Genomic DNA, 13,487 nt, shown 5'->3' with positions numbered 1-13,487 from the left:
AGCAGCAATCAAACAATCATATAAAATATATATACCGTACACACTTGTATTCTCAGCTCTCTGCAGCACAATGGGGTGGCTACAAATGAAGATGTTCTAAACAAAACAAGATTTGTAGCCACATGCATTAGTAAGTACAGTTATCTATAGGCTATAAAGTATGTATTAAATATTAAAATATATGTTTAGAACAAGAGGAGAATAGAATTCATTATTCAAAGACATAAAACAAATATAAATGTTTTTTTCTGACATCAGTGACAGAGGAGTTTGCATCACAATAATGACAATGTTCTTTCAAGCAGCTTTCATCACTATGTATGATATTTCTCAGAATTCAGGTTTTGAGTTGCACATAGCAGATAGCAGACAGAGGTACTAACCTTGTTAATTTATTTTTAAGTTATTTTTTCATGAGCTGAAATCATTACCCCCTATGTAATAAAGTTGTACAATATATCTGCTGAATATGGGAGGTGACATCCTGCCACTCAGACATGAAGTCCACTAGGTACTAAAATAACAGACTTCATTTTACATTGCCTGTTGTTAAGGTACACACATTGATACTGGCTAATAGGTGGCAGTGGTATGTCCACTGTATTTTTCTGCTGTGAATTTCTAAAATTGGTTATTATATTCTTGGTGTAAAGCACCAGACAAAAGGACACCCCTGGATTCTTCCACTGAGTAGCTTGGTAGCCTTTTACAGCATGATGTGGTTTGTGTTTGGCTGAATCCAAACAACCATGTTCAAAAATTACTAGTTTTTAACAGCCTAATTTTTGTTTTTATACATTAGAGGGTTGACAATATCTGTTCTTTAAAAATTAATTTCTCCATAATGCTATTAGATACAGTGGTAAACGAGGGCTTAGTTTAAAGTGCTTTTACTAATAATATTATGTATGCATGTTTACTTTAAGAAAGAAGTATGAGACAAGTGTTACAAGTGTCCATAAATTCATGTTTTAACAGTGTATGTGCATTAGGCTATATCATTTTAGGAGACAAGTTCTTTTTCAGGTTTCATGTCAAGCCCAAATTCAAATAAAAGGCATGGGAACATATGTCTACAGTTTAAATGAACAGAAATCTAAAGGAAAATCAAGGTCATCCACTGAGGGCTGCACAAGCCAATTACAGTGTCACTCTTGCAGCAGTATCACATAATTGGGTGTAGTTGTCAGTCTGCTTTCCTGCAACTAAGGAAATCTTAGCAAATAGTACTTGTGGAAAATATATGTGTTAAGGCAACTTCAGTAAATTCCCATTGTAAACTACTTTGTGAAATATTTGTATTACAATGACCTACATTTACATAAAATATTGTGTGAGCGTTGTTTGTTGCATACAGTTTAATTTTAAATATAGAATAAGTAATATTAGTTAACAATAAATAAATCATTAAATATTAAATAACAACAAATGGTATAAATTTAGGGCTAATTCATTATTCATAATAAGGACAAATAATAATTATATTTAGCTTCCAGGCTAATTATTAGATTTTATTATAGCCCTCTGAAAAATAAAAATGATTTCTGATTGGTTGCTGAGGTAGTTGTACAATACACATTAATCTTTATGTGAAGGATAATTATAATTTTTAAACACAGGTTATCTTTTAATACATCCAGCACAACAGTCAGCATTGCAAATATAATCTCTTGCTTTTTTGCTCTCTGTCCTAATGTTGGCCACGCATACAAAGACATATGGAAATATTGGAAATACATTTTCTATCAACTCAGCTGTGAACAAGCCTCCATTCATGAAAGCATAGCTCCCCCTGACAAAAAAAGAAGCTGAAAAAAAACTTGCATAAGTGAAGCAGACCTAGAACTCTCACATGAAAGCTAAGGCAGATGGTGTCACACAGAAAGAATTGTATAAAGAACTGTCCTTGTGTATAGCTGCACAGTTGGGGCATCACCAAGTGAATTTATTTTCTCTAAGATGTACCAAGACCTCCTAGAGTGACCCTTTACTTTCTCTGCTTACTTGACTTTTCAGGTGGGTAAATATCCTATCTATAGGTAAAAACGAACCTATGTATCTGAAATAGGCATTTATAACTTTAGCAAACAGTATAATTGCATTAGGCTCTAGACCCTGCTTGTTCAGAGCCACAAAAATTATGAGAAATTTGGAGCAGTGCATGCCGGGAGGGTTCAGATTAGGAGTGCTCTGCCCTGGTCAAAACCATTGTGGAGAGGTTACACTTTCATCAGTGAAGCTCAGTGACTCAGCAAACTTGGAATGGATCTGGTCCAGGAATGAAAACATTTTCTAACAAATAGCAAACCACCTTTAGGAAATTAATTTCAGGTTTGCTGGATCACCCAGCTTCACTGATGAAATTGTATCCTCTCCAGTCTTGGAGAGCTTTAATAAATCAGGCTCAATGAGCTGACACGGCACCTTTAGACACTCTATGAACTGACAAAAGTTTGCTCTGTGAATTATGGAGGTTTAAAATGAAGTTTTGTCCACATTGAAGATGGTGACCAGTGTGGTAAGAATGCTTTAGAAGAATACAAGATGTTACTGGACCATAATAAAGGGTGTAATTTATGTGTGTGTTATGTGAACATTCCTCTTTTTTTGTAGAAATAGATAGATGTTTCTCTTTAAATTTTATAAATACATTCAACATAATAAATTTATTTAGATAAAGAGATTATAGTACACAAAGTTCTGCTTCATCCACTCCACAACAATGGCAACATTATTCCCCAAACACAACAAGATATAAGAGATAAAAGCCTGAGAGCATTTATTGCATGCCTTGTTGGGAAACCTTAAGGTGATATTTAATCATAGTGATTTAGATGAGTAAGCCAAAATACCAAAGAAACATTGCAGAATCGTCTCGGGGAAATTACATCCTTTTCCACCCCATAGGGTTGTGCATTGTCCTCCATATTATTATATTACAGCACCACTTTAATCAAGTACACTATTGGAAGCTGTATGGTTTTGAATAGCTTAGCTGGAAAAGGCAGATGCCTGCTTGATACTGACAGGATTAGTTGCTGTTTCCGTGGGCTTAATAGAATATTTGGAGGCATTAATAACAAGGATATTTACTTTGGAAAACACAGCTTTTTCAGAGTATGGTTTCTAATCTGTCATTTAATTTAATTAAATGTTTTTTCCTTCTTTCTAACTACATCACTATAGGGTGTGAAGCCTGGCAGGGCTCCACATTTGTGAGAGTGGCTCCAAAAGTTAGGCTTTGGGCTTGCCCCGCATGTAAATCAGGAGAAAGAAATGCATGTGAAACAATAAAAAATAAAACGTACACACAAACATTCACATGCTAGACCGAGAGACAGGAAAGCTTCCACCTGAAATGACGCTATGGAAAAGTTTAAACAACTTCAACAGGCAACAATGTCATATCACTTCACTGGATATGCGTTTGAACTGCAATCTTATCTCAAGGCACTACCAGCAAAGCCAACAGTGAAATAAAGCCCAGGCCATGCTTAGTCTGTAGATATAGGAACACTGCTTTACTTTAAGTTATTTAGGTATCCCATCCTAATCTTTCCATACCATGAAATAACATATCTCATATAAGTTGCTATATTGGACTAATCTGCTCACGTGTAATCAATGCGTAATAAATATACTTTGTCATTTCTTCCTCAGGAAATATAGCACAATGAGCGGCTGCTGCAATTCTCCTTACAGCTTCCTGTACATGAAAATCAACAGCGATGTACACAACAATGTGAGCCTCATACAAGTTTCCAGTGGGCTGTACTGTTCCTTATGTACTTTTATGCATTTTATATAGGTGTTTCATTTTCACCTATGAATTTGTAACAATATGTACAAAAAGTACCTAAAAAAAATAATGTCTTGAATTTGCACCTTGGTCTTAAGAAAGGTGTGTAGACAATATTTGATATTATCTTCCTTGTAGCTTGTTGAGGGTTAATACTATGGGCTATGCTTTATCTTCATAGCATTGCATAAATCAGAGTTTATATAACTCAATCTATCAATCACTTGGCTCATTTCCTGCCAACTTTGCAGCCAGCACTAATACAATAAAAAGAAACAAAAAAAAAGGGAAGGAAGGAATAATCACTGCAATGAATAGCACAGAGGACGATGATATGTAGGTGGGAAAGTAATCACAAAGGATAGCATATTATCTTAAAGCTGGACTCCAGACACACAAACTTTCATTTAAATATATCCCTTAATAGGCACAAAAGATAAAAATTCACGTTGTGAGTGCTAAATGCCTTGGAAAACCTAGTTATTACTACAAATTGTGCATAAAGCAGAGCTGTGAGAAGAACCTCCCACCTCCACTGACTATAGACTATCTGCAGAATTAGAGAAGGGGGGAAGATACAAGACCAATCACTCTGTACAAGGAGAGGGGACAACAATGACTGGTCTATTTTACAAAAATCTTCACAGATGCAAATTTTAATTTAGAAAACTGCACAGATCAAAAAGAAATACACAAAGCATGCCAAGATTTAGATACGAATATACATATTCTTGTATTTGGGGGACACCACTAAGCACTGAATAAATCTAACTTTACATATCACAACTTTTATTACATGTAGTATGAAAATCACTGTTTACTGTGTCGCTATACTAAACACACCTATGTGTAAGAATGTATAACATTAGGGTCTATGAGGGGGAAGGGGGACTTCTTTTCAGTTTGCCATTGATGAGCATGGTAAAAATGAGGAAATCACCATCTGCTCTAGGCTTCCTGTGTATTGTGTGCCTATCACTGTAACCTAATACTACAACACATCACAAACATAGCATGCATGTACTGACACCCAGTATTCTTAAGTAAAACTGTAGATATCCAGTAAGATGAAAACTTCAACTAAAATGTGTTATCTGATACCACCCCTTCCACTATCACCTAGAGCATCCCTTCTGATTTCCCCTTCCTAAGTCTCATACAGACATCCAATGGATGCCAGATGACTGTCACTGGAAAGAATGATTGTTTCCAGTGATAGATCAATGAATGAGAGCTGTACACACAGCTGTTCAATGGAGAAAGGGGATGAGCAAGTGGCACCGGGCTGTGCTCCGCTCATAGGAGACACCGGTTGTTCCTTAACAGTCGTTCATCAAGGACCACTGTACAAATGTCAGATTTGGGTCCAAGACGAGCATGACGGTTTGTCTTAGGAAACTAATATGTGATGTACTGTATGTACACAGCTTCATAATGGACTGAATGCACAACCTTGTTCCCATTCTTTTGCAATTCCTTGACATCAAGTGATCTATAGGCAGGTGTTACCATGTGGGGGCAAGGCATCATACACATGTAAAAGCATATAACGCTATAAGAAAGTCATTTAATACAAAAAACATTTAGGTTAGTCAAGCTTATCATGCGGCTAAAACAATAATTAAATGATAACTCCTTCAGAACCTAGTTTGTATCCTGTGTGATATAGGGGTGGACAGGCACAAACAAAAAATTAGTCAGTGTTCATGGTAAAAGAGATATGTTAAAGTTCAACTTCAGCAAAAAAGGAAATGTTTTGTGTTGGCTAAATAGAATGGGAACGGTTAGAACCTCAATCTGGTTTTACTGCTGCTGTATTTTCCTGTAAATGGAAATCTTCCAAGTGGGGTCACAGACAACAATAAAACATGACAAAAGTTCCATCTCTTCTCCACTCTATCCAAAACTATAAAAAAACTAGTATAAAGTTGCCTTTAATCTGCAAATCAGTAGCCTTGGAAACGAAAACAAAATTTTTAGAAGGTCATATTCAAAGATCTAAACAACTAGACTATTCTACACTGCGTTTTTGTTTATAAAGGTTTGTAGAAATAATTAGATAATTAACTCATCAAATAATTTCATCATATATTCTATTATTAAACTGTCATCACAATAATTAATCCTTAATACAGATTTTGCTGATAATTAGATTCTTTCATCTCTCACTGTTTTACGCATATCTTGTTAATGATTTGGACAGCACACAACTATAAGTTCACAATCCGACACCCTTAATATACTTTCAAAGCGACCTGAGAAGAAACTAATTTTCTTCTAAAGTGAAATTTAAAATGATTTTCAAAGACTGACAACACGGTGTGTCTTTTTATATTAAACTTTTTTAAATCGGAGCATCTTTTCAAACACTGAATAATAATGCAGTGGCTGACCTTTCCATGTTACATCAAAAGCAAGGTAAAGGTTGTGAATGAAACTTTAAAAAATAAAACAAAGTATATCAACAAGTGGAAGTAAACGGATTGGTGTGGGTGAGCTTCTGCTGTTCATAAATGCCGATTATGGCACACTACCTTCTTCTTAGCACCTTGCAGCAATATCAGGACCAGGAACCTAATACTGATGCATCCCCCACAGCTGCCATCTTCGCAGACAACTTTTAGATTGTAAGCTCTTCTGGGCAGGGTCCTCTTCTCGTCCTGTGTGTATCTGTCTGTCATTTGCAACCCCTATTCAATGTACAGAGCTTCATAATACGGTATGTTGGTTGGCTCCTCTGTGCATCTTCGATTTCATGGTTCTTTGTACAATTGCTCTATTTTCATATTGCTCTTTCTTATGACTGTACTTTTGGAATTTAACTTTTGAAATGCAAACAAAAATAGATTTACCCATAATAACTCTTCTGTGCCCACTATGATTCTTTTTGGCCAATGGCAGCCAAAAATATTGTAAGTCCTGTAAAATTTACCTAAGCCTGCCCACCCCTACCTAAGAAAGCCTATATGTAAAGTAAAATGGTTATCAAGCACAATGGATTCATTTATTCCCCATTTGTTCCAGCCAAGGTTGGGTTCTCCATGAGACAAAACTCAGACCGAGTATAAAAGTTAGTATGGGGAACTGGAAATCCCTTTAGATCTACTTTAATGCTTCCAACTGCTATATTATATGTTTTGTGTATACCTATATATGCAGCAATGCTTGCTCATTATATACACAGATTTTGGTTTCTGTTTGCAGTTGTTGTACTGATTTCTCACATGGCACATTAATTGAACGCAATATACTTCAATAGTTGAAATCACATCAGTTCAACTAAAAGGATTTATGATTACAGCTATCAATAGGAACTAATCTTAAATAAAAAAAAAAAAAATATTTATTGCAATAGGAGAAAACAGAAATGCAAGCCAAAGCAAAAATGTGAGAAAGTCACACCAAAAGTTGCTATAGATAAATATTTCAAAATTTCTTCTCATTATAAATACTTCTCCTTTTGTAAACAAATGTCCTAAAAAGTCATGATTCTGTAAAAACATTACCTTCTTTATGGCACCATAAAAACTGATTGGCCAAGCTAATGGATGTGATTAACTGTGAAAAGACTATGGCATGTGAAATGACTATTCTGCAAATATAACAAATCTTACAAGAAATATATTTCTGATTCACCACATGATACCCATTGAACACATGTATATATATGTTCAAATCATCTCAGTATTAGAGGTATGCACATACAAGGGATCATATTTTTCCTGCTTTTTAGCTGGCAGACTTATAGCCACACAAATGGAAAACATGTGAATTCACACTAACACAGTATGTGGTTTTCAAAATTCTCAGTTTATGTTTTTTATTGTAACTGTATCATTTGTAATACGCTTGGATATGACTAATGGCCCTAAACTTTATAACCAAACAAAATCATACCAAAAACTACCCTAAAATTCCTTGGACATTTTGGGAATTGTGGAGCTAATTTATTACAACTTACTGTAATATGCAAATAATATGCTTAAAGTGATTACCCCAATACAAGAGTGGGCCACTCCTGCCACATAGTGAGCCCTTTATGTTCTGGGCCCTATAGAGACAGATAAGGGCAGTGCAGCAAAGGTAAAAGCAATAATACTACAATACAGAATTGGGGTTTCGTTCATAAAACTTTTACAATGTTTATGCTTAATTTTAAGGTCAATTCAAGTTTTTAACATTGTACCTCTGAATTGCTGGGTCTTAACCACGGTTACACCTGATTTTTTTAGGGGTTGCCTAAACAATGAGCACTTTGGACCTCTCAGGTCACGTTAACTGACACATTATTCCCAATGGTCAGTAATGCAAGAGGCATTCTTCCTACTGACCACCATGATAATGTACGGAGAGTTGTGGAAATAGTAAGAGTAGTAAGAGTTCCCTGACATCTGAAAGCTATTTCTAGGGTTCCCCAAAGCTAAAAAGGTCATCAATATATATATATATATATATATATATATATATATATATATATATATAATATAGCACTCCACTATTCATTTCAGCTGCCCCAAATACCAGGTGTCAGCCAATGTAATGTCAGTGAACTGTTGTGACGTGCTAGTGTTTGCCTTAGTAAAACTAGGCCAGGGATGCATGATGCGAGAAGGTTACATTACCCCCTACACACACAAACACACACTAACCCTGAGGCACTGTAAACATTTTGGTGGCTACAATATAGGAAGGAGTAATAGGGTCGCACTCCCATAGTGAGGTTTTTAAGGTTGGAGGGAAAGGGGCTTGAAAAAGATCCTAAAACGGTAAGACCATAGGGTCACTCCATAGAAGGTTTTCTTGCTCCTTGTCCAAACCAACCTACTGTAAGTATATTGCACAACAGACTGAAATCCCATCAATAATTATAATCAAATAAACTAAAATGATAAATAATAGATAGTGATTCTTTTTAGATTCACAGCTCCTGTCCTCCGGGAAATAGGCAGTCGGTAACATGATCCTGTAAACTGAAGGTGTCTCTATAACCTAAAATAATTTAGTTTTCGATAGGATGGGAAAAGGTCAGGTCAGGTTTTACTGTTATCTGGGGCATCGTTAGGGATCTCCCTTTACTTTCTGTTCTAGGAGCAATCTTAAACCAGAATGAAAGTGAGGGAAATCTGAAAAAGGCAAAAAGACAACAATAAATGACTTGGGTTCCAGGATTGGCATCACAATCTTCGTCTGTTTTGCTGAAAGATTTCTGTTCACTCCCTGCCCTGATGACAATCCTTTTACCAGAGAAAAGGGCTTAAGGGTGGTAGTTATGTTTTTTATCCAGTTTTTTCCTTATTATTTTATTTTTACTTTATTTTCCTCTGTGATCATTCTTGTGTTACATTTTATATCTGAGGTGTGACAACATTAGCTCACTGTACTGTGCAACACTGTCCCCTTGGCTGCTCAGAGTTAGACAACAGAACATCTCTATATCTATTCTTTTCCATAACATTGAAGGGGGATACTGAAGTACACAGAAGTGAACAGATAACAGGCCTGATAACACTGATTAGGATTTCAGTGCAGCATGACAGGACATCACTGGATTTCTACCAGAATTAACAGGTATGTTTGAACTTAATAAACAGATGTACAAAACGTTTCAACTGTATATTGAACAGAACCAAAAAAGAGTTCATAGCTGGAGTTTACATATATTTTAGGCATCCAATACAACCAAGGAAGATTGAAATAATGGAAATGTTTTTTAAGTTGTGGCATATTTCATAACATATTATTTTCTTTTTGGCACAATACCTGCACCACTCAATATACTGAACAACAAATACGACACTATTCTTCACCAAGCTAAACAGCTCAGGAAGATTACACACAGACTGCAGGCTTTAAGAACCAGTGAGTTGGGATATTGCAATCCAAAGTTTTCTTTTTTTTCCTTTTTGAATTTTTTTTACAATCTGGCTTACTTCAGCTTGTAAAGAATGTCTGATGGAGCCGTCCCTCTCAATGCAATGGAAAATTGGAACACGGCACACAGTATCTCTGCCATGTATTCACAGACAGACTATTATGAAAGAAGGAAACTTGCGAGTTTCACAAAATGTAGTTCAGACGCTCACAGACTATTACAAAGCACAGCAATGCACTGCGGGCAGGGGAAGGATGTGTTGATAAAGACAAGAGGATACAGAAAGAGGACTGGGGTGTTCCTTAAAACTCATTTTGTAGCACAATGAGAGGTAGCTTTTAGATCAGCACTGTACTAACACATGGAAGAAAGAAGTGATGTTCAGAAAAATGTTGGCATGATGAAATAAACTTTACCTTGATGAATACATTGTATCTCTAGATATAAATACAAACTGACAAACAGATAAGTACAGCATTAGATCATTAGACAGATACATAGATAGATAGATAGATAGATAGATAGATAGATAGATAGATAGATAGACATACAGATAGATAATTAGAGAAGAAAGAAAGAAAGAAAGAAAGAAAGAAAGAAAGAGAGAGAGAGAAAGAAAGAAAGAAAGAAAGAAAGAAAGAAAGAAAGAAAGAAAGAAAGAAAGAAAGAAAGAAAGAAAGAAAGAAAGAAAGAAAGAAAGATGACAGAATGACATACAAACAGATGGAAAGAAGATAAAAAATAAATAGACATAATTAGATATAAACAGATAAGATATAGATAGATAGATAGATAGATAGATAGATAGATAGATAGATAGATAGCAATGGTATGAAGGATAGATGATAGATAGGCAGATGTTAGATGGAATAGAAAGATAAAGGCACAGGCATACACATACACACGCACACACTTGAACAAACACTTTTTTCCCAATCAATTCTATTGAAGTGCAATAAATATGATAAACAGATGTGTGGAACATCTCAGAAGCATAAATGAAATCATTTAAATCTGTTTTTCAATTAGACAGGCCTACCGGGAAATGTATTAGATATAGGGAGGTTACTATTATGTTACTTAATATTACAATCTTCGACTGTGTTTACATCTCTTCTTTCTCATTCCCTCCGGGATATTTTAGATCTCTTAAGAAAGCACTACAGACAGAAGTAGACCGACTGATATTGCAATTGGGGATGAAGAGTTTAGAAAACAGGACCCATCACTGCAGTCTATTCGGATTAGTTGAGATTGAAGATGCAGAAATATAAAAACAGAGTTATTGCTGAATGAGGCAATGGGGAAAGTAAATAGCGGTATGTATAATGACTTTTATTATACAAGAGTCCACACACAGTACTACAGTGACAGGTTTTAGAATGAAATAGGATTCTGCTTCCTTTGCCTAATTTTACCAGTATGAATAGCAGACAGCACTTAAATCGCAGGATATTACTCAGTTGCAGGAAATGGGCAGGTATTCATCACAAGTATAGAAAAATGTTACATTTAGAATAAAAGAAAACACAACGGAAGCGATTTCCTTTTTTTTTTATATGGAAAATGTTAACACATAGGAAGTACAAGGTAGGGGCTATTTTCAATAGCCTGGCTGGTTTTCTCCAACTGAGACCTTGCCAATTAGATGTAATAGGTATTAAAGTTTACATTTATTCTTTGTCACCAATAATTATTATCAATCTGAGCACAGTGATCCTTCACAGAGAGATGCTGGAAACTCAGCTTCTATGGACCTTTTTATAACTTAAATAACTGACACCGATATCTCCATTTGTTGGCTGATTTGTTGGTAATAAACATTCACTTTTTGCCTTTCAAACTTTATTGTCATTTTAGTGTAAAGCACAAATAGATACCCTGCTTTTAGAAAATCCACAGACACAGGAAGACAACAACAAACTATTCAGAAGGAATATCTCATAAACTTTTATATTAAAACCCATCATTACCAACATATACCGGAAACCTTCACACAACATCGGTGGAATAAAACTTAACCATATGAATCCTATCGAGATGGTTATTAAAAGACGGGGATGGCTGACACAAACTCCAAAGACAGCATGAAATATGTTTTCAATATCAGGCTATTAGCAACATGAGTCTGATGAGTACCCAGCCATCAAGCCAAGTCGGCTTCAAGTGTTTTCATAACATGACCTTCCTACCAGGATAATAATACTTAGTGGAGATCTACCGTTCAGGGGGAAATAAAAGCAGAAGAATACAAGTATGACTACATTAAAATGTGTTCCTCTTTAACCTGCCAAGCTCTATATTTCATTAAAATGGCTTTCTGCTGAAAACTTTTCTGTATGATGTAGTTACTGATGAAGTTTGGGGGTTCTTAACACACGTGCTTGCTTGTGCTAGATTTACAACTAACGGTCCATGATCAAGCTTATGGAGATAGATCAGAATAACTTTCCAACTTAATAACCCCTCACAATGTACTTTTGATAAAATGAATGAGTGGTATTAAATACAAATATATTCCATATTTCCAAATGATAGCAAGAAACCCAACAATCCTATGTACCGAATTACTCCACCAATGATGTACGATAACCCACAGTAGCAATATATCAGTAAGACAATTATAAGATTTTTGTAGGACAGATACACATTGCTGTATTTAATACCCTGCCTGGTATAGTTCCATGGTATGAAGTGCAGTGATTACAGAGCTGAGCAGCAGCAGTGATAGAACTTTACAGAGGAGCTGACAGTGGCAGCATTCATCCTCGCCCGCCTGCACTCATCCCATGGCCAGGCTAGCAGGCAGTGCACCTGGTTCTTCCTGCTCGCTTGTGGGGCCCGAACGCCATTGTTCCCTGGGACTTTGGTGTCTGAGCAGGACATGACAAGTCCAAGAGGAAATTACCCTGTTTACTTTAATTGAGGGGGAGCAGGAAAGCAGCTGGGAAGATAAGAGACTAGAGGAAATAGGGTGGAGAGTAAGAAGACAGAGAAGTGAATGAAATGAAAAGAAAAAGGAAAAGGGAAACTGTGAGAACAACAAGCTGGGAGAGCAGATAATATAAAAATAATAAGCCATTCTGTGCTTCATACTAACTGAGAAATCTCATGTGGAAAAGGTGGTCACTGCTACGGTATTTTCCCATGTTACAAGAACTGAAAGGGGCGCTGGACCACAGACAGTCCTGAACAACTTTGTCCTGTATCCCATTATTAGAGGTTTATATATATATATATATATATATATATATATATACTATATATAAGTGATATGTCCCATATATAGGGTAATATTTAATTGAGCAGTGTGCTAGTAACAGATAGGTTGCTATAGCTGAATGCAACCTGCAGCACCACCATTACTCTTCGCTCTGTTCTGGAAATTAGTAATACAAAATAACAATAAATGGCAACTCACAGAATACAGCACATGCATGTAATTGTGCATTGTACATTTGCAATACCTGTCCCTAATGTGTGATGATCATGTGTATGCACCCAAGTGCATGAGCAGCAGGAAAAGTTCTGATAGGAAGTCTCCCATGGCTGTGTATTAGATGGGTGTCTGTGGTTGATACATAGCAGGATCCCTAGCCTCCAAGGGGTGATCAGCCATGTCTATCTGCCTAGATTTGTTTCCGCATTGTAGATAAAGGGAATCCTGATCCCCAAAACATTACAGCAATGCACAGCCAGCCATGGATCTCTCATCCTAGAAGCTGATCTCCCCATCCCCTGGCTGCTGGTCTGGTGTCATGTGTGCATTGTTTACTACTGACTGTGCCCATGAAACAATTAGGGGAGGTGATGGTG

General features: G+C 36.1%; 1 protein-coding gene and 1 long non-coding RNA gene across 11 annotated transcripts in view; one reads left to right on the top strand and one right to left on the bottom strand.

Annotated features, from left to right (window-relative positions):
- Nucleotides 1-13,487, bottom strand: part of PTPRM (protein tyrosine phosphatase receptor type M) — a 416,833-nt gene that overhangs the window by 402,513 nt on the left and 833 nt on the right. The window lies entirely within an intron of this gene.
- LOC140331992 (uncharacterized) lies at nucleotides 9,235-12,024 on the top strand. The gene is made up of 3 exons (XR_011921006.1): nucleotides 9,235-9,367; nucleotides 10,816-10,990; nucleotides 11,532-12,024. It is a non-coding gene; the product is annotated as an uncharacterized lncRNA (long non-coding RNA).

Source organism: Pyxicephalus adspersus, chromosome 5, assembly GCF_032062135.1.
Source record: "Pyxicephalus adspersus chromosome 5, UCB_Pads_2.0, whole genome shotgun sequence".
NCBI classification, from domain to species: domain Eukaryota; kingdom Metazoa; phylum Chordata; class Amphibia; order Anura; family Pyxicephalidae; genus Pyxicephalus; species Pyxicephalus adspersus.
Note: the sequence above shows the minus strand (reverse complement) of the source record. Positions and strands in the feature narration are given on the sequence as shown.